This window comes from Papio anubis, chromosome 5, assembly GCF_008728515.1.
Source record: "Papio anubis isolate 15944 chromosome 5, Panubis1.0, whole genome shotgun sequence".
Classification (NCBI taxonomy): domain Eukaryota; kingdom Metazoa; phylum Chordata; class Mammalia; order Primates; family Cercopithecidae; genus Papio; species Papio anubis.
The window spans coordinates 111,466,389-111,492,567 of NC_044980.1; the positions used below are offsets into that span (position 1 = coordinate 111,466,389).

The 26,179-nt window shown below is 38.3% G+C and overlaps 1 long non-coding RNA gene across 2 annotated transcripts in view; it reads right to left on the reverse strand.

Annotated features, from left to right (window-relative positions):
• Positions 1–642: 642 nt before the first annotated feature.
• The window catches only part of LOC103885352, a 39,550-nt gene continuing 14,013 nt past the window's right edge, over positions 643–26,179 (reverse strand). Inside the window, exons 3-4 of one of the 2 annotated variants that reach the window (XR_001903671.3) lie at positions 23,693–23,791; positions 643–5,676 (exon numbers count right to left, since the gene is read on the reverse strand). This is a non-coding gene — a long non-coding RNA (uncharacterized LOC103885352). Of the gene's footprint in view, positions 5,677–23,381; positions 23,792–26,179 lie in introns of those variants that run through there. The other variant, XR_648390.4, reaches the window with a different exon arrangement.

The following is a 26,179-nucleotide window of genomic DNA, read 5'->3' on the forward strand; positions in this document are numbered from 1 at the left end:
TCTGAAACACTCCTAAATCCAAAATTTTTTGAGTGCCAACATGATGCCACAAGTAGAAAAGTCAACACCTGACCTCATGTGACAAATGTACAAAATTATTTAAAATACTGAATAAAATTACCTTCAAGCTTTGTGTATAAGATATATATGAAACATAAACGAATTCTGTGTTTAGACTTGGGACTCATCCCAAAGATATCCATTATATGCATATACATGCAAATGTTCCAAAATGCAAAAATTCAAAAACATTCTTCTCATTTTCTCTATTCAAATCATAATGACCATCCTTTTCTCAAAACTCTTTATATTTCATATTGTCTGTTAAGACTTTCTCCGTTAAGAATATCAAGCCCTTGCCACCCCACTTACCCAGGGACCCCTCTACCCCTCATATTGCAAGCTTCTCTCCTAGCTACTTTGTTATCACTGAGGCTTAAATGTTTCACATAATGGATCAGAATCAAAAAGCAGAGAAGACCTTGGTATAGGGCAAAAGAAAGAGGTGGAAGCAATCAGGAAAGAGGTGAGGGAATGAAGAAGACTTCAGTTGCTTCTCAATTTGCCGTAAGGAGTTTTGTTTTGTTTTGTTTTGTTTTGTTTTAACCCATGACGACTGTTTATCCCCTCAGGATCAAAAAAAAAAAAAAAAAAAAACTACAGAGGAAGAGTTTGAGGAAAGATCATTCCAATTAAAAGAGTCTAACTAGGATTAAAAGAGGCACTTTTAACACATGAAGTAGAACGGAAACTGTCCCTACAGGGCATTTTCAGTATTCCTATAAGGTTTAAAGTTGTCCTTGGGTCTGGAACATAGATTGAGCCTCAGCCCAACTCCCAGAACCAACACCCATTCTCACAAAGTCCATGGTCTATTGGAGAATATGCTTAGGCCTGTCTTTGCTCATCTTATCACCAGAGTCTTAAGAGTTTACTGAGCTCAATATGCTTTCTTTAAGTCCTACTTCTCAGGTCATCTTTAGTTTCTCAGAAAACCATGAAATACTTACCTATAGGCAATGAGAACAATGTGGCTGCCTTGCCTCTAACTTCTCTGCCCTCCCTGCCATTCTGATCCCATTATAGTAAAATCTATTACAGAAATCTCTTTCATCATCTCTTATATTTAAAAGCAGTTACTCTGTTGCCTGCCAGCCAAGTAAAATGTCATAAAGGCCACTATCAAAGAAAGTAAAATGATATAACAACATCCACAATAGAAAAGGAAAAACTAATGAGCCACTGACCTTAAAACATTTATGATCCCAGGGTTAGTTATGTGAAAATCCTTGAAACTTCCCCACTTTGAGTTATTAAAGAGACAATTTATTGGTTGAGTTATTAAGACTTTTTAAAATACTCATGGGGGGCAACATAGCTACTATGTCTTGGAATTTTATCCAGATTGTGAAAGAGCATCAGGGTTGAATATGAAATATCAGGATGGTCCAATAGGGACAAACCCAGCACAGAAAATATGAAAGTGGGTAGGGATGGTCAGCGAACCAGGCCACAGGTGGTATTAGGCAGGCTGTCAGTAAGTAGCTAAGCCCAGCCACGTTTTTTTTGAAACTTTCAGCCAAGACTCTAATCACTGGCAGAAGCTTTTTTCAAAATTGAAGATACAGAAAATTCAATGCAAATTTGTTTAAGCAAAGTAGAAAATGAACTGCCTCAGAGTTGGCTTAAGACATGGTTGCTTGAAAGGACCCAAATGATGTTAGCAAATGTTCTCCATCTGTCCTCCTCTACTTGGCTCTACTCTCCTCTATATATTGGTTTCATTTTTTAAGAGTCACCTTCAATGTCACAGAAATGGTTACTGAAGCTCTAGAACATGCAGCTTCTTCCATCTTAGCCTGCATAAACTAAAGCATGGGTTTCCTGGTAGATCCTACAAAAGTGCTCTCCTTCTGACTCTGATAGAAACCGCTTGTGTCACATGCTTAGCCTTAAACCAATGACAAGGGCTTGTAAACATGAATGACAGAACTGGGTCATGTGTTCCATCCCTGCAAGTGGGGAAGGCATGGGATGCAGTTACTGAAGAAGGCAAAGTGGTTAAGTGACATCTATAAATAAATACTCACTACATAATCATACTGCGCCCCCATTCTGGGAGAGTGAGGGTATGGACAAAAAAAAAGATAGGAGCACCCAGAAGAGCAGAAGAAAAAAATCATTTTGTCAAAATTTTCCACAAAATTGAAGCCTAGTTATTACAACAGTGACAAAAAGTCAACAGCAGAGTAACAGCAAGAAGTGATTTAGGTAAAACTCCATAACTCCATGATGTAAACGTCAGGATCTGTCTTAGTTTCTCGTAAAGGTATGGTCATGTACATGATTTATGGCAAAAGGAGCACTCAGAGGCAGGCCTGATATTCTTCTGCTGAAGAATGGAGTACACTCAAACTAGGTCCCAAGTAAGAAAGATTAGCTGCGTCCAGTTTACTTAAATTCCTTGTCAACGAATATGAGGAGACAGTGCCCAGCTGCTCAGTTTTTATGACCCATGGAAAAGTCCTTCTGAAGAAAGTGATGGTTCCATGCAAGTTCATGAAATTGTAAAATCTTTGCAAATTCTGCCCAAACCACAAGGTAATGAATAAACAGGTTAAACCAAGTGCATAGGAGAGCAACTGAATGCCTCAATTTGGATTCTGAACATGTGTCTTATCCCAATTCCTAGCAAGAGATGCAAATCCAAAGCTTGAGAGCAAAAGGCACTCAGTAACTGGCCTTGCATGTGTCAGCTGGGGGCTGCCTAATAGACGATGACAGCCTGACCCCTCTCCTGGACAGCATCATGACAGGTCTGGACACTTGAAATCATCAGCTTCCAGAGGCGAGGTTCCAAGCAGCTGCTGCCAGGCATGAGCAAAACACAGACTCAGCTGCAGCAGGCAGCACGCTACATCCCAAGAACAGCAACTGAATGGGGCAGGGAAGGAGGTGAGTTGTGTTTGGATCCTGATTCCCACACTAAGCTCGACTCTAGCATAAGCAAGGACATGCTTACTGCCAGAAGAGCTTTAAACTGTGCTGTCAGAGAGTTTTGTTTTCCAGAGCTCTTCCCAACTGGACCTTCTGTCCTTGTTGGAACAGATTCTCTAACTCTCCCTGGGACAAGGCAGGTCCTTATTCCAACCAGTTACAGCTGATTGCACTTCATCCCACAGTTCTACATGGAATATCTGAATTCCATTCTGACAAACTTATTTTTAATTTAGTATTCTCATTCTAACTAGACTTGGTTTTATACCTCTAGATTGGTTTGAAAAATAGAGTAGTCTTACCTTAAATCTGAGTATGACCTAAGAATGTGCTAACATTCCTTGTCTAAATATCAATTTCCTGCCATGCTTAAAGCTGGATCTGTTTCCAAAATCCCTTGTAAATTTAAATTATTTAGTACATTCATTGATTAAAACATTAAAGCATGTATTGATATTTAATATGAATGTGTTTACGTGTTATACCACCAAATAGGTAGCATATTCATTCAAGAGAGAAGCAGAAAATTAAATAACTTTTGCACCTGCACAGCACTTGGAGAAGGGCCAGTGACTTTCCTTACTCCTTACCTGAACCCATGAGACCACCATCTGCCTCTCTATGCTGGGTTCTGGAATCAATCTCCTTCTTAGACAGGGTAACTGTTGTAAGCTACTCAGGTCAGTACTGAAGGGTCAGCATCAAATCACACTTGCTGTTAGTCTCACACCAACCCAATCAAGTAAGCAGTCTTCCAAAAGCTATACCCAGGCTTGATCCCATAACCCTGACTGAATCTCTAGGTAAGCAATATGTCCTATGCCTTGATTCCCCTAGACTAGAAGCCCTGTCCTCTTCTTGCCAGTCACTTCCCCAGTTCCTGGGGACTCAGTTTTTCTACCATAAATCAGACCTCCTTGCAGCTCTTCAAATGCTTCCTCCCAGACACCTCATTGTTTGCTCCACCTCTCTATCAATAAAATCTTCTTACCTCTTTTAGACCGCCCGATGCCTCCAACTTGCTAAGAAACCACTTGCATCCACTTACCAATTACAATATGCTATAGGATATGTTTCATCCACCTGGTTTACCTTTCTTGCTCCCCTAAAGGGTGGCCAGGGCCTGCCCTACTTATGGCTGTGAATTCTGCCTTTCCTGGCCACTTCACTACATACAGCTCATTTTGTATATAGCAGGTACTCCCAAGTGGCATTTATTTGTTTTGTTTTGGTATCTTGAAATAATTAGTTGAAAATGAGAAAATGGTCATCTCACTCTTAGCCCGAATGTGCAGTACTTCCAAAGACCTGAAGCCAAGCATTATTTTCCTTTTCAGACAATAGAAAAACATATTAGTTAATTCTTGTGCAAACACTAAATTTCCCTGTCATGCAGATCGGCCTTCTTAAGCTTCACCACTGAAAAACCTTTTGCTTCAGAGCACAATAAAACACATAACGCCTGCGTCAGACTTGCTTCCCCACATGCTGAAAATCCCTTTGAATTTGAACATTTTATCCTAAAAATGAAAATTTAGCTTCTACCTCATAATATATACTTTTTTGCATTTTAAAATACTTAATTACTTACCCTCAGGTAGAATTGTAGCTACTTCAAGAAAGTGGATTCCATTTATTCTGTGGTTTCATACATCCCTTCACACATATTTCTGTTTCCACAGCATATATTCAGCCTTAGCCTGATAATCCATGTAGAATAAGATTAATATTCTTTTCAGAAAAAAATCTTATGATCTATTGGATTGAACATAAATATAATTGACAAAGTCTGCCTCCTTTTGCCTCCTTAAAAAAAAATAGCTTATTTTCTCTTATTCCACATCCTCTATGAAACAAGACAGTTATATTTCCCTAAGAATGCTGTGAAGTTGAAAAGCTTCCTTTTGTTGAAGTTTCTAAAGGAAAATAGCTATTCTTGGCTACCTCAAATAAAATGAAATATGTGGTGTTACTTTATTCCTGACTTTACTGAAAATACATTAAATCCATGTACTAATTTTGGACCTACATCCCTATCTATAATTAGTAGTAGCAACATCAATACATGCTTTTTTAACTTCTTAAAAAATATTTTATCCTTGGCTCCTACCTTACAGAGGAAAAAAAATTTAAACATTATATATTTGAAGTAGAAGTCAACTTTACTGACAGATTAAGACACTTTTTGGTGCTCATTAATTAGGAAATTTTTATGTCAATTAAGATCTTTGAACAGATAATATAGTCCAAAAATGTTACTTTAATGAGAATTTGATGAGCCTTTACACAGAAGACTTAAAACAAAACAAATTTCAATTGATCTGGGAGTGTAGTTCTTTAAAAAATGAATAGACAATTTCTATTATACAGTAGAGTTTTACAAAACTGTAGCATGAAAAGAAGTATTACAATTTGGTGGAGTGGGAAGAAAGGCAAGCTAGCAATCAGAATGTCATATTTCACAATTCAGGAGATCATAGTCCTGGAGATTCCTCCAGTCCTTGTTGGCCTTACCATGTCCTTGAGTACTGGATATAACCCTCTTTGCAGGAAAAGCAGAAGAGAAAAAAAAAGGCCTCTTTGAAAAGCAGTAGTAAAGGATCCCTGGAGGATTTCTGAGCTCTTGAAACAAGCTTCATGGCAACAGCTTGACTCTGCTTCCTGCCTCAGTGAAGGATGCTGAAATATGAATTGGGAGTGAAGCATTGGACTATTTGCAAGTTCATGTTAAAATATGATTTCCCAGTTCAACAATAAAGTTGATTCAGAATTAAATCAAAATAGTGATTTAAAGGTGCCCTACAAAAGAGCTTGGTGCATTAAATAAGCACCAACCACCTTTGTTCTTACAAGTAGTCTCATGCGGGAAGATGTAAAGAAGATTCCATCATCTCCAATATTGCAGAGAGAAAACGTATGCAGAATACAGTATTTCACCAATGGTCATAATATCAATGTCATTAAAAGTTACATATGGAAATTGCTTCTCAGGTCAGTATTCAATCATCCATATTACACCACTTACAGTTTATTTTTAAATTTTAATAAATCAGGATAATGCCTTCTTTACTATTATAAAATTCCTTTCTCATTCCAAACCATTGCATGGTTTTCTTCCATGAAAGTACATACCCTAAAAACAAACAAGCTTGAAAAACAGATAATGGTGGGGGGAATGTATAAAATAGTGTAAATTACTTTCTGTATCTGTCTTTAGGCACTTTTAATGTGTGACTCTGTGTTCTCTTATTTCACTTCTCAATTCCCATCAACTGTAAGACACACCAATTTAACAACACCTTTTGGGGCAATGGATACACAATTAAATTGAAAACAAACTGATAAATACTAGACAATTAGTAATCCTTTTATGCTTCAGTATGAAGATCAGTCTGATCAGTAATAAAACTCTTATTTGAAAATAAACAGAAAACAGTTCATAAAGAGTAATGTGGATATTATATATATAAATTGGCTCTGTCTCACTCATAACAAAAATAAATCTAGAAGATGCCTTTTACATTAAAAAAAATCAGTTTAAGTATAAATGCCCTTCCAATTCAAAAGTCCAAAGATTCTTCATCATCAGTTTTGGCCATCATACCATCACAATGCCACACTTTTTAAGCCATACTTTCAAATCTTTTTCTATATAGCAACTTTAGTATTGATAGTATAATTTCAAGTGTTTAATCTGTGCTTCTCATGTGATCAAAATTTTTTTTTTATTTCCTTGTTGAATTAGTTACTAAAAGTCAAACAACTTCTCTTGACTGTCACCTGGAAGCTGATGATGATGGTGGATATTCAGTGACAGTTCTTCATGAAATATGAATTGTTCCTGAAAACTGTCCTGGCTTGTGACAAAAAAAAAAAGGAAGCTTTATCCACAAGTGGTAATTTCCACCACCGAATTCTACTGCCTGGGATTGGACAGTCATCTGCATTCATGTTCTTATTCAATACTACGCCATGGTATGACATTTTCAAAGGGATTTACATGGCACATCATGTTACAAGCACCAGTAACATAGCTGAGGGACCATAAAATTAACTGATACCTTGTGTGCATGGAAAAGTTCATATATTCACAGAAAATGTACCCGAAGTTTTAGTCCTCTTACTGTTAGCTAGGTAATTTATTTTGATATTAATAAAATATAATAGAATGTCTCAATTCCAAGAACTACTCTGAAACATAGACCTAAGAGGAATTCATTGGGGCATTATGCAAAGTGGCAGCATTTTGCTAATGGGCTGTTAGCTATAGATACCCTCTACGGAAGACTCACTGGCCTCTATTTGGCAAAGTTTTTCTTGTTGTTTGTTTGTTTGTTTTTTAGGGGGTGCAGTAGACAGGATTTCTAAGAAGTCCTCTTAAAAATGTCCTGCCCTACCCCCCAGAAACTGTAACTATAGGATATCACACACATGAGTATGTTTTGTTACATTACAAAAGGGACTTTGCAGACGTAATGAAGGCTACTCGTCAGTTGACTTTAAGATGGGAAGATTACATTGGTTTATCTTGGTAGGCACAATATAATCACACAAGCCCTAAAAACCAGACACCGTTTTCTGGCTTATGACAGGGAGGAAAGCAAAGGGAAATTCAGAAAGAGTCAGAGCAGAAGAAGAATTCAGTGTAACACTGCTGGATGAAAGATGGAGGGGGCCACATAAGAAGGGACTCAAGGGGCCCTTGTAGCAGACAGTGGACCCTAGCTGACAGCCAGTAAGGAAATGGGAATCTCAGTCCCGCACTGCAAAAAACAAAAACAAAAACAAAAAACAAAAAACAAAGGATTCTGCCAACAATCTGATTGGGCTTGGAAACTGATTCATTCCCAGAACCTCCAGAAAGAATCCAGCCTGACGGAAACCTTGATTTGGCCCGTGGGAGACCCTGAGCAGAGAACCCTATTAAACCTACAAAGACTTCTGACATACAGAACTGTGGGTGCTGTTTTAAGCCAGAGTGTTTGTGATCATTTGTTACTGTAGCAGTAAGAAACTGGCACAGGCAAATAGCATGTGGAGCAGGAGGAGAGGATGGAGACTGTAGTCCAGTCAGTCTGAAAAGATAGTGTAGTCCAGTTGATGGAGGGGATGACTGGTGTCCTAGCTGTTTCACCTTCACCTTCCAGACATAGAGATAACAACATAACCCGTGAGGTATGCATGTGAGCCATCAGAGTTTAGCTATCTATACATATAATTAAGGTTTTGTAGGGTTTCTATTTTTAGGAAAGAAGTATAAGCAGTTGTTCTTATAAATCTGAATTTTTAAGTGATAATATTTTTTAGAAAAAATTATTCCTCATCCAGAACTTAAGAAGTCAAAAAACCTTAAGATCCATGCCAAAATGGTTTTGTTTAATGGTGTTTTTGCCTAACTCAGTAAACATAAAACTCAATATGTCATACATCATATCAGGCATTTTCCCACTTTCTCAATGATTTCTGTCAATTCAGTTTACTAATACCTACATTTTTCACCCAACCTCACCTCAAAGACAACTATTCCCTTTTCCAAAAGAGTAGACATCTGTCCTTATTCAACCAGTATTCATTAAATGACCCTATTAGATGCCAAAACATTCTACTATTAATAGAAACTGATCAAAGATGAACAAGATATAATCCTTTCTTTCAAGATTCAAGATATCTAGTATGGAGGACATAAAACAAGAAAATATTCACTTACCGAGCTATCACATCTTAAGAGGAAACCTAGAAACTGGAAACTGAGTGATAAATAGCTTGTGGAAGTTTAAAGTGTCACAGTGCAGTGACAGAATGTGAAGCCTTGCCATACCTGTATATTTGTTTAATTCTTTAGTTCACCTTTAAAACCTATCTCTAGATATACAAATCATAGAGAGATGTGATGAATAAATTCCACAAGTGAAAAACACAGGTGAGGAAAATACCAAGTGTTATAATTTAATCTATACACAATTCAGTCTAATCAAGAGAGAAAATGGTCAGAAAGCATTTGATCTGTTTTTTTCTTGATATTATTAGTTCTATAGCTAATGCAATGTTTTTGGAGCTGGGGTTTGTTTTTCTTACTTGTGTTATCAATTTATTAGTATAAACTTACACCTGTCAACACAGATTTACAGCAATGGAACTACCTATTACAAACATTATAGGCTTCAAGGACACTTGGTTAAGAGCTCGAAACACTTAAATTGCTTTAACACTTGCTACTATATTTCAGTTTTACTTATAAGAAAACATAAATAGCCAGAGTCCTGCTAGAAGAAAAAGTTATTTTGGTAATACTTCTGATTTTCCTTCTGATTTTTCTTTCTAATTCCAAGGTTATTTTCATCTGTGAATCATTGCTTCCAATACCAAATAATGACGATAGTAATTCTGCCCACATGGGGATATTGCAGGAAACAGGGCTAAATTTCACTTCCTACCATAGAGCAGTTCAAATGGAAAAACATTTGTGTGCTTTGAAGTCATGCCCACTCAGATTCTTTGCAGAATTTTTTTAGTAAATGCACTAAAAAGGGGGAATTTAAAAGGGGTATTCATGTGCTTGGAATTGAGCTGTGACTTTAACTGAAAATATGAAATGACTTCTGCCCACAAGAAGTATTCAGGGTAGTTGACAGTAGAACAATACGCTGAGTTTGACTGTACGGACTACTTTCCATTCCCACTGCTCCTCATCTGATCCAGGCCTTCATCATCTTTTGCCAGGACAACTGCAAGAGTCTCTCAACTGCCCACCTGTCTGCTACCCAAACATCTTCCAAATAATATCCCCGCCATATACAGCCTTAATCAAAATTCTTTGTTTTGGATTATATTGCTTCCCTGATAAAAAGCATTTGATGGCATAGAAATGTATAAAATTCAACTCAGTAAGCACTAAAGAAACCCATGTCCTGCCTTCTTGCCACCTCTCTCTCTCTAGACTCTTCTCTTTAACCCCCAGCCCTGCCATTTTAATGCATGATCCAACCAGTCTTAGTTGTTTTGCCTCTATGCACCACACCTGGCTGTTTCATACCTCCAGTGCCTTCTTGTTGCCTGGAGTATTTTCTCTTCTGCTCCCACACACTTACTCCAGTCTCCACAGGTAGAAGAGACCATCTCCTCCTTTGTGTTGCTTCGGTATCCCCATAGACTTCCTTCTATCAGACCTTTGTCATCCAGGCTGGAGTGCAGTGGCGCCATCATAGCTCACTGTAATCTCAAACTTCTGGGCTCAAGTGATCCTCCCATCTCAGCCTCCTGAGTAGTTGGGACTACAGGCACACACCACCACTATGTTGGACTAATTGTTTTATCTTTTAAAATATGTTGTAGAAACAAGGTCTCACTATGTTATCCAGGCTGTTCTTGAACTCCTAGGCATAAGTGATCCTCCTACCTCTGCCTCCTAAATTGCTAGGATTATAGGCATGAGCCACTACACCCAGCCACCATCAGACCTCTTATAATGGATTTGGAGATATCTTTCTCTTCAGGTCTATACTCTATATTAAGCTACAATAAGGCAGGGGACATGTCATCTTCTTTGTATTTCTCCGAACTGTCTTCAAGGACATTAAAACATTGCTAGAAATAGAAAACCCATATATGAAGCAACTACAAATACAAATAAACAGTATAAAAAGAAATGTTAAAGTATATGTATCATGATCTGTCCACATTGAAAGTTCTATGAAGTCACAGGTAGAGTCTTGGTGTCAGACAGACCTGAATTCACATCCCGACTCTTCCATCTCCCAGCTGTGTGAGCACACATACTTCAGCTAATTTCCCAGAAGTGCCTACCTGACTGAGTAGCTGTGTAAACAGTAGATGAGATGTGACAATCCATCACAGCAGTTGCTAAGAAAATATCTATTCTCATACCTCTTCACTGAGAAGGGAGAGTAATTATATGTACTAAATTACTCAAGTATAACTGCTTAAAGTAGTTGAGATTTGAGCTTGACCTTGAATAGCAAGAAGAATTTGGACAGATAGACTTTTATACAAAGTGCCATTCATATGGAGAAATAGCTGTAACGAAGGCAGCTGACCTGCTTAAAACTCTTCCCAGATGTACCTAAGACCCAGCTTTCAGATGCTCTATCACTCCCACAACTCACCCCTCAGAGCAATGTGAGAATCATTACACATGAATGCAATCCAGCTTCAAAACCCCTTTGTAAATTAGAGAGAAATGTAAAATAGTAGTAATGGTATTTAGAAAAGACTCATGCTTTAATGAAAGAATGTTCCTGAAAAACGATATTGGGCTGTTCACTTGTTTGCACAGAAGTACACATTACACTAACAGACAGCAGAGCTGGCACGACAATATCTACCAACATTCAAGCAAACACAGGGTAGGTAATAATTTCCACGTGTGGATGGTTCCAGTGTTAACAAAGCAGTCTAAAGCAATCTCATTCACTTTTATGGTTAAGTATTCAAGAAGCATCTTTTTTTTTTTTTTTTAACATCTGAATGTTTTCATGGCTGAAGGGAGACCAGTATAGCCTGAAAAACAATTTACAATGATGTGTAAAGTAGTTACATTTTCCAACAAGTCTGTTTCTTCAATTATTCCACCTATATTAATAGCTCTTCATGGCATTTGATAGATAATAGTCCCAATCCAATCACCCACTTCAGCTGGAGGAGAGCAAGTGCTATCCAAATAGAAAGAGTCCAAGTTTCAAGTTGATTACAAACTCAGGCCTTTGTGCTGACCATTCCCAGCACCAGCTAGCTGTCACTGAGAAAGGGTGCTGTCGGTAGACTGGCCTGCTATCACTCTAACGCCAGTACATTCTGTTTCAGATCTGCAGCTAGGTTTGTGCTATCAGAAAACCAAAGCAATTGCTTCCTTTCTCCTACTGTTTAGATAAGTGGAACAATGTGTAATTTGGTTTAGGTAAAAAAAAAAAAGAAAAAGAAAAAATATAGATTGTAGGAAAAGGCTTAAAGAAAGAGATAAAGACAAAATGGAATTTTTATCCATCTCTTGAACACAGTATGAATTTAATAAATTTAAAGATTTATAAGGAATCAAAATAAAAAATCCAAAGATAAGAACTGAAAGAATGCAATGTTGTTGAAGTACTCCTTTTCGATACCATTCATGATCATCATATGTAGACAACTACCATTGACTCTGAATTGGGGTCCCAGCTTAGGCTTTTGCCCCTTGTAATCTTCCCACACACAATATCCACAGTTAGTCTTTTTAAATGGTAAGTCAAATCCTATCACTTCTTTGCTCAAAATTCTTGAATGGCTTCCAACCTCATTCATAATAAAATCTAAAGTATTCACAAGCTTTTTCTGAACTTTCCAGCCTCACTTCATCACCCTCCTTGTGCTTACTCCAACCAAGGTATACTCTGAACTCACAAAACACTAAGCCAGCTCTCACCTGCTGTCCACACCACAACCCCCGCCAGTGGCAGACCTTTTTTTCATTCAGGTTTCCGCTCAAATGTCACCTACTCAGGGAGGTCTTCCTGACCACACGTCACTGTCATCCTCTGCTTCAATGCATTCCCCTAAATTGACCTTAGCAGTTATCAATACTTCACATTAAATTACTTATCTATCTATCTGTCTCGCCCATTAGAGCATAAGCTGCAAGATGGGGATGTAGAATCTCAGAGCCTGGAACACTGGAAGCTACATAGTAGACACTCAAAAAATGTTGTGGAAGAAAGAAAGGGAGGAAAGGAGAGAGAAAAAAGGAAGTTTTCCTTGTCTTACTACTCAAATGTTGGTGTCTTTGCTCCCAAATAACTGAATGTGTAGGTTAATTGGAGAGCAATTATTTATGTCCCTGGATCCATTTGCTAGAGATAGTAACATCAGGAAAAGAGCAAGGGCTTTGGAAACAAAGAGACCTGGATTTAAATCCCATTTCCATCACCAAATAGCTTTTTGACTTTGAACAAGTTTTTAAAACTCTGTTGAACTTTACAGTTGCTAAGCCTTTAAACACCCATAAGTATTGGCTAGGCACTAGAGATACCTCAGAAAAATTGAGAGAATTAAATTAACTAACCTCCATTAAAAGTAGCTTGGCAGAAATGCATAATTAATAAATATTAGCTCTCAGTTCCCTACCCGCTCTACCTCATCCTCCCAGCAGCTTTACCTGCCCAATAAATGCACCTTGGATAAGCAAAAGGAAGAGTGGCTGCTGGTAGACTATGAAACCTATAATGAGCAAACAAAGTAACTCCAGTAAAAGCACTTTGAAAAGGGTAGCACAGTATACAAATAAACGGAAGAAAGTATCATTCCCTTTGTTAAAAATGTGTTGCAAAACCAGATTTCCATGTCTTAAATTTGTAGTAAGTAAATTAGCTTGAGAACAGTCCAAGTAAAGAGGACTCTGGGGCAAAGAATAAGCCAAGTGAAGATAAAACAGAGAGAAAAAGACAGTGTTCCAAGGGAAATGACTACTCTTGACAAAGCATTCCAGAATGCCAGGTGCCTGAATGTCAGGGAACCGACTGGCTAGAGCCTCCAGTAAGTGCTCCATCACACTCACACTGATTCGAGTTTCCATCTTTGTAGGAGAAGAAATGGAAGCCCACAATATCACAAACAAGCCCTTAGCTCCTCTGTGGTCATCTTTCCCGCTGATGTGTGGTCATGATCAAGCTCTGGGAAAGACAGGATGGATGATACAGTGAAAATCACCCCACCAATCAACAGAGGTGAGTAAAATATAAGCAAAGGAGAACACCATTCATATTTATCCTCAGCCTACATGGACTCTCCCTAAATTGCCTCCCTTGAGCACACAGCAGTTCAGGGAAGAAAATTAGCATTCCTCTGAGTTCCTGAAATATGTTGGGTCTTGGGATCTTCACCATCACATATACTGTCTTATTTTATCACCACAGTAATCCAAGAAAATCCCCATTTTCTAGAGGAAAAAGCTGAGACTTAGGAAGCTGATGAAAGAATTAAAGCCAGAAATAGCATTTAGCACTAACTCTATAAAAAAAGAAACAAGTCATCTCTTGCATTTGTATATTAGAACGTTATAAATTACAAAGTGTTTTCACAAGCATTCCCCTAAATTGACCTTCACAAACATACCATCAAAAGCAATCCATACAGTATTAGTATCCTTACTAAATAACAGAAAAAGCTGAGGCTCAGAGCAATTGAGTGATTTGTCTAAAACTGCACAGCCAGTAAGTGGCAGAACTGGGACTTGAACCCACTTCCCTAATTCTGGGAATGGTGCTCCTTCCTCTAAAAGATGATTCCTACTTCTCAAAAGAGAACCAGATTTATGTAAACCATATGCATTTTAAAATTTGAGCTGGAAAAGGATATGGTTCCCATCTAGAACCTCTAAGTAATAGCCCAAGCCCCCTGAGTTATCTGGGTAACAAAAGCTGTTAATACCTTGAAATCTCCATGGCTCAGCTCCATGAAGACTTACTTCTAACCCGAGTGAAAGCTCAAAACAGGTACTGTAGATATATGGTAATTCAAAGACCCAGGTTTCATTTATCCTTCACTTGGGCCTCTGCACCCAGGCAAAGGGGAAAAGAAATGGACACACATCACTTCAGTTTCATTCTACTGGGAGAACTAGTCACAGGCCATTCCTGGATGCCAGTGGCCATGTGGTACATGGCTGTGCAGCCACTTCACATGAACAACTCTACACTATGAAAAGCAGAGCATGAATTATAAGTAAATAGCTAGTGATCTCTGTCATTCCCTACTAACATAACCAATCATGAAACAAAAAATGGCTGTGAGATAATACCCTTAAAGTCAGGAGCCAGCTTAAATTGTTTTACACAGCCACAAGCAAGGATAATATTTTTAAACATTATTTGATCCTGCTGCTATATAGTCTTCCAAAGTATACAAATAATAACAAATAAATGTACATTGCCCCCAAGGATAGTATATTCTCATCCATCAGGGAATATGAGATCACCTGGGATGAATACTAAATTTTAAAAATGTAGATTCCCAGGACCCAGACCCAGTAATTTTTACATAAGTGCTTCTGATGCCTCAGGCCCACAGACCATACTTTGTGAAATACTGGCATAGAACCATTGTTATTTCATGACTGGTGGTTATATAATGGCTGCTTAAATGTTAGACTAGAGAGAGGAGAAATGCATCAGCCATCCAACAGTCTCCTCACAAAACCCAGCAGAAGTCAGCTCCAGGAAGGAGCAGGAAATCTTTGTGGTTTCAGATTTTCCACATTCAAGCATACACCCACTCCCACAAAGGGTTTGTTTTGCTGTCTAGGTTCTATTTTCTGGTCTCCTTGACACCGCAGAAACAACTTGGCCCTTCGCAGAGACTCAGATAACTTCAAATGGCAGGAGGTGCCTCACAAGGACAAAGGAGACAAAGATGGATTGGGCAGATCTAAGACCTAAAAAAAAAATCTGTATTTAATAACTTCTATTTTACCTACAACACTGTGGCTCTCTCTGGAGAAAGGAGAAACTAGGGTATGAGGTACGGGCTACACTCAAGCTACAAAACAGTTGTTGCTCATTAACCTTGTATAACATGACATCCGATTCTTCCTTAACACAGGTAACAAATCACTTCTCATATCAGGGAGTTGCCCCAGAAGCCTTCAAACTATTTTAAGCCTAGTGCTGTGTTCCAGAAATCATTCTAAATGTTATCAATGGTGATCCTGAGAAATTCAAGAACAGTCAGTCAAAGAAAGTAATTCAAAATATTTTCCACTTTGTGAGTCTTTAGAAGACCTTTATATTGGAAAAACAGAAAAATAAATTAAGATTCAGAATGCTTGACTTCATACTGGATTGCCAGGTTTTGCTATTATTCATGGAATGAGATGGGACTTTAAAAAAAAAAAAAAAAGGCAGTCAGAGGGCACCTGAATGTGAGCTGGGGCAGGAGACTGGGGATAAAAATAAAACTAACTTGGTAGTTGATGAAACCTGCAGCAGGGCCTGGCAACTGTGGTTGGGGGAGGGAGTTATGGTCTGGGCATACCATAATGCTCCCACCTACCTAGGGGTCTCCACAAGCATGACACTTTGATAAGGCTCCAGTCTAGAGACCCCTGGAGAGTCACTAGTAACACATACACACCCTCCTTAGAGCCCTGGGAAACTCCAAATTCTCCAACATGATGGATCCAAATTATTGTGTACAAGCTGAAATATGCCCAAGCTTATGCCTCCGCCCAGCACTCATAGCCATTATCTTCCACCTGCCTTGCAATTCTAATCAGACACCGCCCCCACCATGTTGTATTCTTGCTGCTCCTTCTCCCACATACCTGACCTCCCCACGTCACTAAGCTTCTCTCTTCCTACACAAGTAATTTCCAGACTTGCACCTACAAGGCATGGGTGGGTTACTTGCCCCTCCAGGTCACTGACTCCAGAGGCAACCTTTTGTCCTCCATCTCCTCTCCACCTCCACCTCCCAGCCAAGCTGTCTCCCACCCATCCACTTCCCATTTCCCCAGTCACCCAGATTCAGGCATTGCCCTTGTCCCCCTCTCAGGTTCCTGTCTGTGATTCCTGCCTCCAGTCTCTCATCACTCCAATGTACCCTTTAAACTATGCCTAGACTATTTGGTACATAACTAACCACGAACATTTCAACCCTGAATAAGGTGGATGTTACTGATTACATTAATGGTCCCAATTCTTCACCTTTCCTTGACTCTATGTCCTTTACCATGTAAATCTGCAGTTCCCTTTCACATTGACTTGAATTGGTCATGAGACTTGTTTGGCCAATAAGATGCTTACTTGAGAAGGATTTGCAAACTGACCTTGCTTACTCTTGTACTTCTACAATTGCCATGAGAACATTCATGGGCTGGCCTACTGTATGAGAAGCATGTGAAGAGCTGAGTAGCCCCAGGAGCTCCAGCAAGAGCAACCTTATACCAGCCAAAAGCCCAACACCAGACATATGAGTGAGCCCAGCTGAGACCAAAAGTATTCAATTAAGTCCAGCCTAACTCACCAACAGACTAAATAAATGCTTATTGTTTTAACCTACTGGTTTGTGGGGAGATTTGGTATGAGACATTAGGGTGGCAACAGATAGCCAATAGGACAATACACAATACAACAAGATTATTTCAAAAGACATTCTGCCCATCCCAGTCATAATCAAAGCTTCCCCTTCATGTCACCATCTATCTAGTTCCTGAGTCTCCCACCCTATTTGTAGGGTTTACGTGCCCTTGGGCCAGCAGACAGAATAGATCAGATCTGAACAGACCTTTACTATAGACCTTTCTTCCACATGCTTGAGAAGAGAAGATTCCTGGTAATTGGTGATATTCAACATTTTGTGATGAGACCAGTAAGTAAGCAGTGACTCAGTTTCCTTATAGCTAGAACTGGTGACAGAAAGTGTCCAATGCAGAAACAGTTAAGGTTTTATAGTCTAGCCCCTCAATTTGGGAAAATTAATGCTGAAAGTATGTATCTGAATCTTTCCCTTACACTGACCAGCAGCTTCCCAGAAAAATGGTTGTGTTTTCACAGGATATGTTTCTGATTGGTCTCATGTCCATGTGTGGGGGATCCAAGGGAGAGAACAGAACCCATCAGAGAAGTCCGTGAGACACAAATGGAGGATTTGTTAAGGATTGTGCAGAAGGAGAAGAAACCAATTCGTACTTTGACATATTGCCCCACAATTTGTGTTTTCTCTCCCCAAGTTGAATACAAATTATTTGAGAACAAGTTTTCAATTCAATCCTCTTTCGAGGTGGCAATAGAGGCAACAGAAAGAAAACTGGATTTAAAATCATGAACTCTGTCATGAGGAAAAGTGACTTAATCACTGTTTTCTGTGGGTTAGAGTCATCTGTTGCCTTATGTAATCACAGAATATAGAGAATATGTAGATAATGGATGGGTAGAATAAGTGGATCAACTAAATGTCACCTTCTTACTCTAAGAAAACATACTCTGTCATCCTAGCCGATTATTATCTCACATTACCATGTTTTATTTTCTTCATAGCACTTTATTATTATCCATAATTATCTTATATATCTATTTACATATCTATTTTCTATTCTTCTCAATTCAAAGGTAAGCACCATGAAGGCAGAGTCTCCACAAGGGGAGATTTCCATGAGGGTGTATCATTTCCTATTGCATCTCCAGCTTTCAGAAATTGTTAGGCACATGGTAGGTACTCAGTGAATAATAACTTGAAGGAAGAAACGAAGGTAAGAAGAGAGAGAGAGAGAAGGAGGAAGGAAAGAAAGGAGGAAGGAAAGAAGGGAGAAAAAGATTAATGGGTGCATGGATACTTTATCTTCAGAGTTATCTAACTTTCTATTAATAACATCCAATCCATCAAAGAAATTATATTTCTTTGGGCACACTTAGGGTTATAGAAATAATTTCAATTCATAAAGAGACAGGCAAAAACATTTCTTTGCATTATAAAAAACATGTGGTGTTCATACAAATATTTTAGTCCAAAGGTTTCTGTGGTCTCTAACTGATAGCCTATTCTCTAAATTTTTAAGTTTGAGAATTCTTCATATAAATACACAAATGGACCCAATGAAGGACCACAGAACGAGCCGTCTAACATTACTTAGCATATTTCCCTGTCTGTATAATTAGACAGTTGGATAACATAGATTTTATGATTGTTTTTGAAACTCTGTAAGTTAATGATAATTAGGAAAGTCATCACTTCTGGTTTCAAGCTCTCCTCCAAGAAACCATAATATTCACCAGATATACTCTCAAAATTAAGTAACTACTGAAAAGCACGAAAGCTGAATGGGGTACTATACTTGCATGTTTAAGCTTGCTGAAGAAAGGTCAGCTGGAATTGCAAAGTTCTGATTTAAAAATACTCCTCTGCCAACATTAATTTTGAACGTGAGAATTAGATACCTTAGTCAGAGCCTAAAGAAGCATTATATGGCCAGGGACCTCAACTTCCACCAAGGCAAGCCTACCAGCAGCTCCAGCTACAGTCAAAGATGTACAAAATGCTCCCTGTCCTATTGGATACTCAAATTTTCTGAATTTCTATTTGCCTCCTTGAAATGAGGCATGAATGAGGACCCAAGATGACAATAATATAGTTTCTTTTCCATCCTCTTGATTCACCCACATCACAGTATGTGTCTTAGTCAAGGCTCTTTTGTTTGCAAGTAACAGAAACCCTCTTAGCGTGGTTAAGGGAAAATAGCATCGTTTTCATAATGGAATAATGCTATCTTGTGGAATCTGAGACAAGAAGGTACCTGAGCCCTAGTAGGAGTAAAAATGTTGTTGCCAGCAGGAACAAGCCCACCCACTCTCTTGATCTTGGCTCTTAGGTTCCCTGCTCTGCTCTGCTCTATCTGCCTCAGGGATTGTTACATTGCCTTGCCTGTAGCCACCACCCAGCGCCCTGGTTTATGGTATCTCAGTTCAAGCTTGAACTGTGTGTAGAGGCTGAAACTAACACCCCCTCCACCAAATCCAAAGTCCTGGGAAAGAGATTGATTAGCCCGCATTGGGCCAAGTAACCTCCTCTATTCAAATCAACTGTGACAAGAGGGCAAACATGACTGTGAAGAATTCATCTGTGAGTCAAGAAGGGGCAGCCTCATGGGAAAATAAGGTCATTGTGAAGACACTCCAAAGAGAGGCTGCAATAGCATCTTCACAAGGACTCTACTAGGAGGGAGACTCTTATCATACAGGCTAAGAAATGACCTGTGTTAAGGTACTCCTAGAGGGACAGATCTCATATGACAGATCATGTAAGTTAATAACCAATAGTATATATATATACATACACACACAGACATATACATATATATATATAAAGTTTATTAAGTATTAACTTACACGATCACAACATCCCACAATAGGCTGTCAAAAAGCTGAGGAGCAAGGAGAATCAGTCCGAGTTCCAAAACTGAAGAACTCAGAGTCCAATGTTTGAGGGCAGGAAGTATTCAGCATGGGAGAAGATGTAGGCTGGGAGGCTAGGCCAGTCTCACTCCTTTTCACATTTTTCTGCCTGCTTTATAGTCGCTGGAAGCTGATTAGATTGTGCCCACCAGATTAAGTATGAATCTGCCTTCCCCAGCCTACAGACTCAAATCTTAATATCTTTTGGCAACACCCACACAGACACACCCAGAATTAATACTTTGTATCCTTCAATCCAATCAAGTTGACACTCAGTATTAACCATCACATGAGCAGAGTGAAGACTCTTCCCAACAGGCATCTTGAATTGCCACAAACTTAGTGACTTAAAACAACACACATTGATTACTTTATAATTCTGTAGATCAGAAGTCCAACATGGGTCTCACTGGGCTAAAATCTAGGTGTTAGCAGGGGAGAAAGTCTACATATCTAGGGGAGAATACACAGTAGTTCCTTTCCTTTTCCAGCTTCTAGAGGCCATTCACATAGTTCCTTCGTCCATCTGCAAAGCCAGCAAAGTTGCATCTCTCTGACCATTCTTCCGTCATCGTATCTCTTTCTTTGGCCACAGTCTGAGCAGTTCTCTGATTTTAAGGGCCCATGTGATTAGATTGGGACCACTCAGATAGTCCAGATTATCTTCCCATCTCAAGGACCTTAATCGCATCTGCAAGAACTTTTTTGCCATATAAGTTAACATATTCACAGACTCCAGAAATTAGGCTGTGGATATCTTTGGAAAGTAATTATTCTGTCTACCACAGAAGGGTTTTTGAAATTAAAATATTTTTAGTTTTCACTTTCAGGTATGTTTTTCTTATTTGCCTAAATCTCATAACAATTTTCCAATATTTCATCCAGGGGTCATTTTATAATGGAGATGTACAGTCCATGTGCATATGAAAATAGGGAAAAAAATATACATACACAATTTTCTATTAATTATTCTAATAATTATACATGTACATGTATATAATTATACATACATATAATTATACACATATAATTTCCTATTATATGTATATATGTATATGTATGTATAATTATATGTGTATAATTAAATGTGAATATAACTATACATATATAAACTTATTGTATATGTATAATTGTACATACATAAACTTTCCTATGAAAGTAGGAAATTTTAAGCCTCACCTACAAAGGCCTTATCAACATTTTATTTTATTAATATTGAATATCTGTAATCACCAATTATCAGTTCTAGAATAAAGTATAAGTAACAAGTATTGAACCTCTGCTAATTCCCAAACACTTTCCCAGGCTTTTTATATCTCTCATTTCAGTTAATCTTCACAATGACCCTACAAAGGGAATGGTATTATCTCCATGTTAGAAATGAATAAAACAATGATAAATAAGTTTGGCCAAGTCAAATGGATAGTAAGAAGTGGAGCCAAGACTCAATTCAAAGCCATGCTCAAATACAAGTTTCCCATTCTGTCCTTTACACCAGATAGCCACCGAAGAATAAAACCCTGTTTTTAGGTGGGCTTATAATGTTCTGCTCTCTCACAATCAGAAATAAGAACCATTCTATTAATAGCAATCCTTCCATTAATAAGCAAATATACTAGGAATGTGGGACATGGAGATAGACATATGATTCACTGCTAAGCAGAGCCTTGGTCAGTAGAGCTGACAAGGTTCTGAGGATGACCAGGATCTTGCAGACAGCTGTTTATTACTGGTTATGATATAGGTTTTCTTTCTAATTTTTCCCAATTACTTAGAAAAACATAGACATAGACATAAGGAAGAGAAAGAAAGAGAACTGTGCCTCGGTATCCTCATCCATAAAATGATCATAATTAAAGGTACTTAGCTAACTTCCAATGACTGTTGGGTAATTAAATCAGTTTATATATATTATATCTAATATATAATTACATATATTATGTTATATATTAGATATAACATATAATTATATATTATATGTTATATATTAGATATAATATATAATTATATATAATATATGTTATATATTTAATATATAATAATGTTATATATTACGATATTTGATTATAATATATATTATTTGTCGGTGAGGCTTAATATATTACACAATAATATATAATATATAATAATATATAATATATATAATAATGTATATATAAAGCACTTAGAACAATGTCTGGCTTATAAAAAACATTATCCTTACCACCACCAACATCATCGTTACTATCTTCTTCTTCATCACTATCAATATTTCAGGCTTGAAGCACTAATAAATATAAAGGCTAGAAGGTCTCTACATATTGGAAGGAGCTCCAGGATGCCAATGGACAAATTACTATCTGGTGTTTCTGGTCTTCTTTGGTCTCAAATACAGGCATCAGTAATACGCACTCCTCTATTGAATTTATTGCTTCCTTATAATTAGAGACTTTAACTCCTTAATGCTATTTTTTTTTCCTTCTAGGAGTCTAAGAAAATCCAATTCCCAGTCTATCCATTTTTTAAGTTTCTGTATGTATAATTTATCTTACAATAAAAAGACAAATCAAACTCCACGTTTAGAAACATCTTAGAAATACAATGTGGCCTCTTGGTAACCAGGTAACTCAAAACGTGTCATGTTGCTTAAGCTCTCATCCAAACTGTTTTCTTTTATCAAAAATTGAATCAATTTACTGTTTTTACCTCTAATGTGGTTCAATCTCCATTTTTTCCATTTCTTCTACACACACTTTATTGTTTTCATTTGCATTCCAAATGTTTTCCTTGAAGTTTTTTGTGGTTTTATTTCTCTCATCATCTCCCACTGTCTCCAATTCTTCCTAATTTCTTTGGACACTTAGGGCCAACTGTTTTCCTATTTCTTTGCTTGGGCTCCCCATCTCTCTCCTCAACTTTCTCTCTCCCCTCATGCTGGTTCCCTCTGTTCTTTCCTGCTCCATATGCTGCCCGTCTCTCACTTCCCCTTTAGCTATAGACAGTCTAAAGCTGCTTATCAGCCTTCTTCTTGTCGACACACAGTTGTTTGCCTGAATAGAGTTGAAGCAATTTCAACCCTTCTTTTTCCACCAGTGTCTCATGACTTCGCCCCTGCTCTGCTGCTTGCCCCTCCCTCCCCTGCAAGGCTTCAGTCTCAGCAGAACTCTCTCACTTCCTCTCTATTTCCATTTCTTCATCTCTGTCCCTTCTCTAGCAGTTTCCAATATCTCTCACTACCTAAAGTCTGCAGCAGAATCCTCTCTGCTAGGCTTATAATGTAATTAATTTCCTCATAGCTTACTATATGAGCATAATACTTCTTAGAATGTATGCCCCTCGAGTACAGAAGCCTGAAGTCAAGTCTTAACTATGCAAATATTCAGGGCTGATGTCAAGAGCTAGGAAGGTACATGATGTAGTGAACTGCGCATGGATCTTTAAACCAGTACTTAAGAATGACTCTACCACTAAGTCTTCATTTGAATAAAATGATTTATTTAACCTCTCTGGATCTGTGTCATTTCTGAAATACGGTAGTCAAATTGTGATCTCTTGTTCTAATCATCTTTGCTGAATAACAAATTTCCCTAAATTTAGTAGCACAAAGACACAATCGTTTTATTATTTTCATGAGTTTTGTGGATTGAGAATTTGGAGAGGACACAGTGGCTCAGCTCTTCTCCATTCCAAGATGCCTGGGGCTTGCACGAGGAGACTCAAACAGCCGTAGCTAGACAACATGGGTTGGAAGATCCATTTTCAAGATGACTTCTTCATTCACATACCTGGTAGCCTCTCCAGGTGGACTGGACATCCTCAGTGCATGGTGGCCTCAGATAGTTGGACTTTGTACATGGGACTGAGAACTCCAAAATGTGTTGATCCTGTTTGACAGGACAGAAAGAGCATGGCATTCTATAACCTTGGAAATCATATAGTATCCCCTCCACTCTACTGGTTAAAGCAGTTACAAGTTCAGTCATATTCAAGGGAGAAGAACTTGACTTCACTTTCTGATCACTTTCCTGACGTTGTAGGAAATCACGAAGGACAGGAGTTACCGTGGTGGCCATCTGGAAAATTCAATACATTCCTGCATTCCCTTCTAGCTCTAAAAATCTGATTCTATGCCTTACTTAGATTCCCAGTAGATGTTCAATTAAAATGTCTCCTCTGCTCTCCAGAGGGCAACTTGAGAAACACAGGCTGTGGGCTTTTTATACACATAACACAGTAAGAGGATAACATGAAACCATTCTTGTTCAAGCATCGAAGTGTGTATCACACACTGAAATATTGTAAATATAATGTGAATTCAAAGAAGGTGTCATCAAAGGTGCCGTTAGTCAAAGAGAGTCCACAGACTGAGAGAATTTACTGACCCTTAATTGTTCACATTATTTTATTTAATCTTATATTAATCCTGAGCAGTAAATAACGTATTCATTGTTTTGCAGATCAGGAAGCTGCGCCTCAGAGTTTTAAAAAAAATGACCTCAGGTCCACGGTTAGTCTTATAGGTTTTGTTGCCATATTAGAGGTTATAGCACAAGATTGAACTGTTTGGAGATGGGTTCTCTGTGTGGAATTTGCTATAACTAAGAAAAACAAAGGGCCCATTCTTTGCTTGGGGGACAATATAAAAAAAAGGCAAGAAGTAGCAGGGAGCAGGATAAATGAGGTGGGAGCAGTGGGCTAAGGAGGGACATTGCCTGGGCTACTCAAAGAGCAGAATTACTACTGGGTTGCAGCAAATCATGAGTTCTGTCTTGTGCAGTGATATCCACATATAACAACACATGGAGTTACTCTATTATCAATCAGAGAAAAAGGAGATTTGCAAACCTACGCATTTGCCAGTCTCCACAATGGCTCCCAAACACAGACTATCGTGCCTAATCTTCTTGTTAATTACTTGTGGTAATGGGGTATAAAGACCTGGTTCTTGCCCATTACCATGCAAATGACTATTGTTGTACAGCATTTCATATTTCCAAAATATTTGACAATAATTTAGCAGCTACTACTCTTCATCTGCAAAGAGAAAGTGAGTAATAATCAGACAGTTTTCATTTGTCAGATGAAGACATTTGGCATTAAATCAAAGATAGGTATGTAAATTATAATTTCAAATTCTTCATTAAATCCCAGAAGCCATATACCCTCCTCTATCACTTCATTTTTTAAATGATTTAAAAATCTTGAATGTTCATGAGTGCCTTTAAAATTTATAACACCTGCATTTCTGCCTTTAGTTTTAATTATCTTATACTTTTTACATTTCTGCTCTTATAATAAAGAATCCAAAGGGTACTGGGATAGAAGAGAAAAGAACTAAGCCAAAAACACAAGTCCATTCTCCCTTCATGGTTCACCTTCATTCTGCACATATTGTTTGACTGTGGACTCTGATGAGGGCCCTAAGTCTTTAGAGGACAAACAGCCTAAGTGGAAGAGGGGGCAGGGTAGTACCAGAGCCTGTACAATGTTTAAATTATATGCAGGTTCTGCTATTTAATTAAGAAAGATTCCACTGCCCATAGACTGAGGCACAAGAAGCTTGAGCTGGAAACAGAAAGGGCCTCCTCAGAGAGCAGAAGTCCCTAGTAGAAGTCAGAGGAAGCATCATCCCAGGTCTCTCTGTTGCCAGCATAGGCTCCAAAATGTTCTGCCTCATTAACATGTCAAACCGAGTCCTGAATGTAGCCCTACAGTAGCAGCTCTGTATGTGACTTCTGATGGTGGGACTAGGGTTGTAGGACCCTCTGACTGTGACACATGTCATGCCTCTGGGTTGACCTGTCTGACTGAGCTGGTGTTCTCTCTTTCTCCTGTACATGATTTGCATGTACCTTCCTAGGTGTAAGAGGAAGACATTTCAGCCCATAATATATAGGTTACCATTTGCCTACTACAGTCATTGATCATGGGGACTAAAGGCAGAAACTTATTACCCCTTAGTTCTGTGGAGAATGACTCAGCCCAGCTAAAGAGATTCTGGCCTCAGCTATAGAACTTAACTGCTGTGGCCTTAACAACCAAAGATAAGAACAACAAACTTTTATCGAGCACATACTATGTCCTAGTCACTCTGCTAAGAGTTTCTTACACTTATCTCACTGAATCCTCACAAAAAAAAAACCCTCACATGTAGCTACTAATTTTATTCCTATTTTACTGATGAGGATAAGAGATGTAGAATGTCACTATTGGGTGACAGAGTGATATTTCAAATGAGGCATCTTAAAACCATGTTCTTAACCATATGCCAG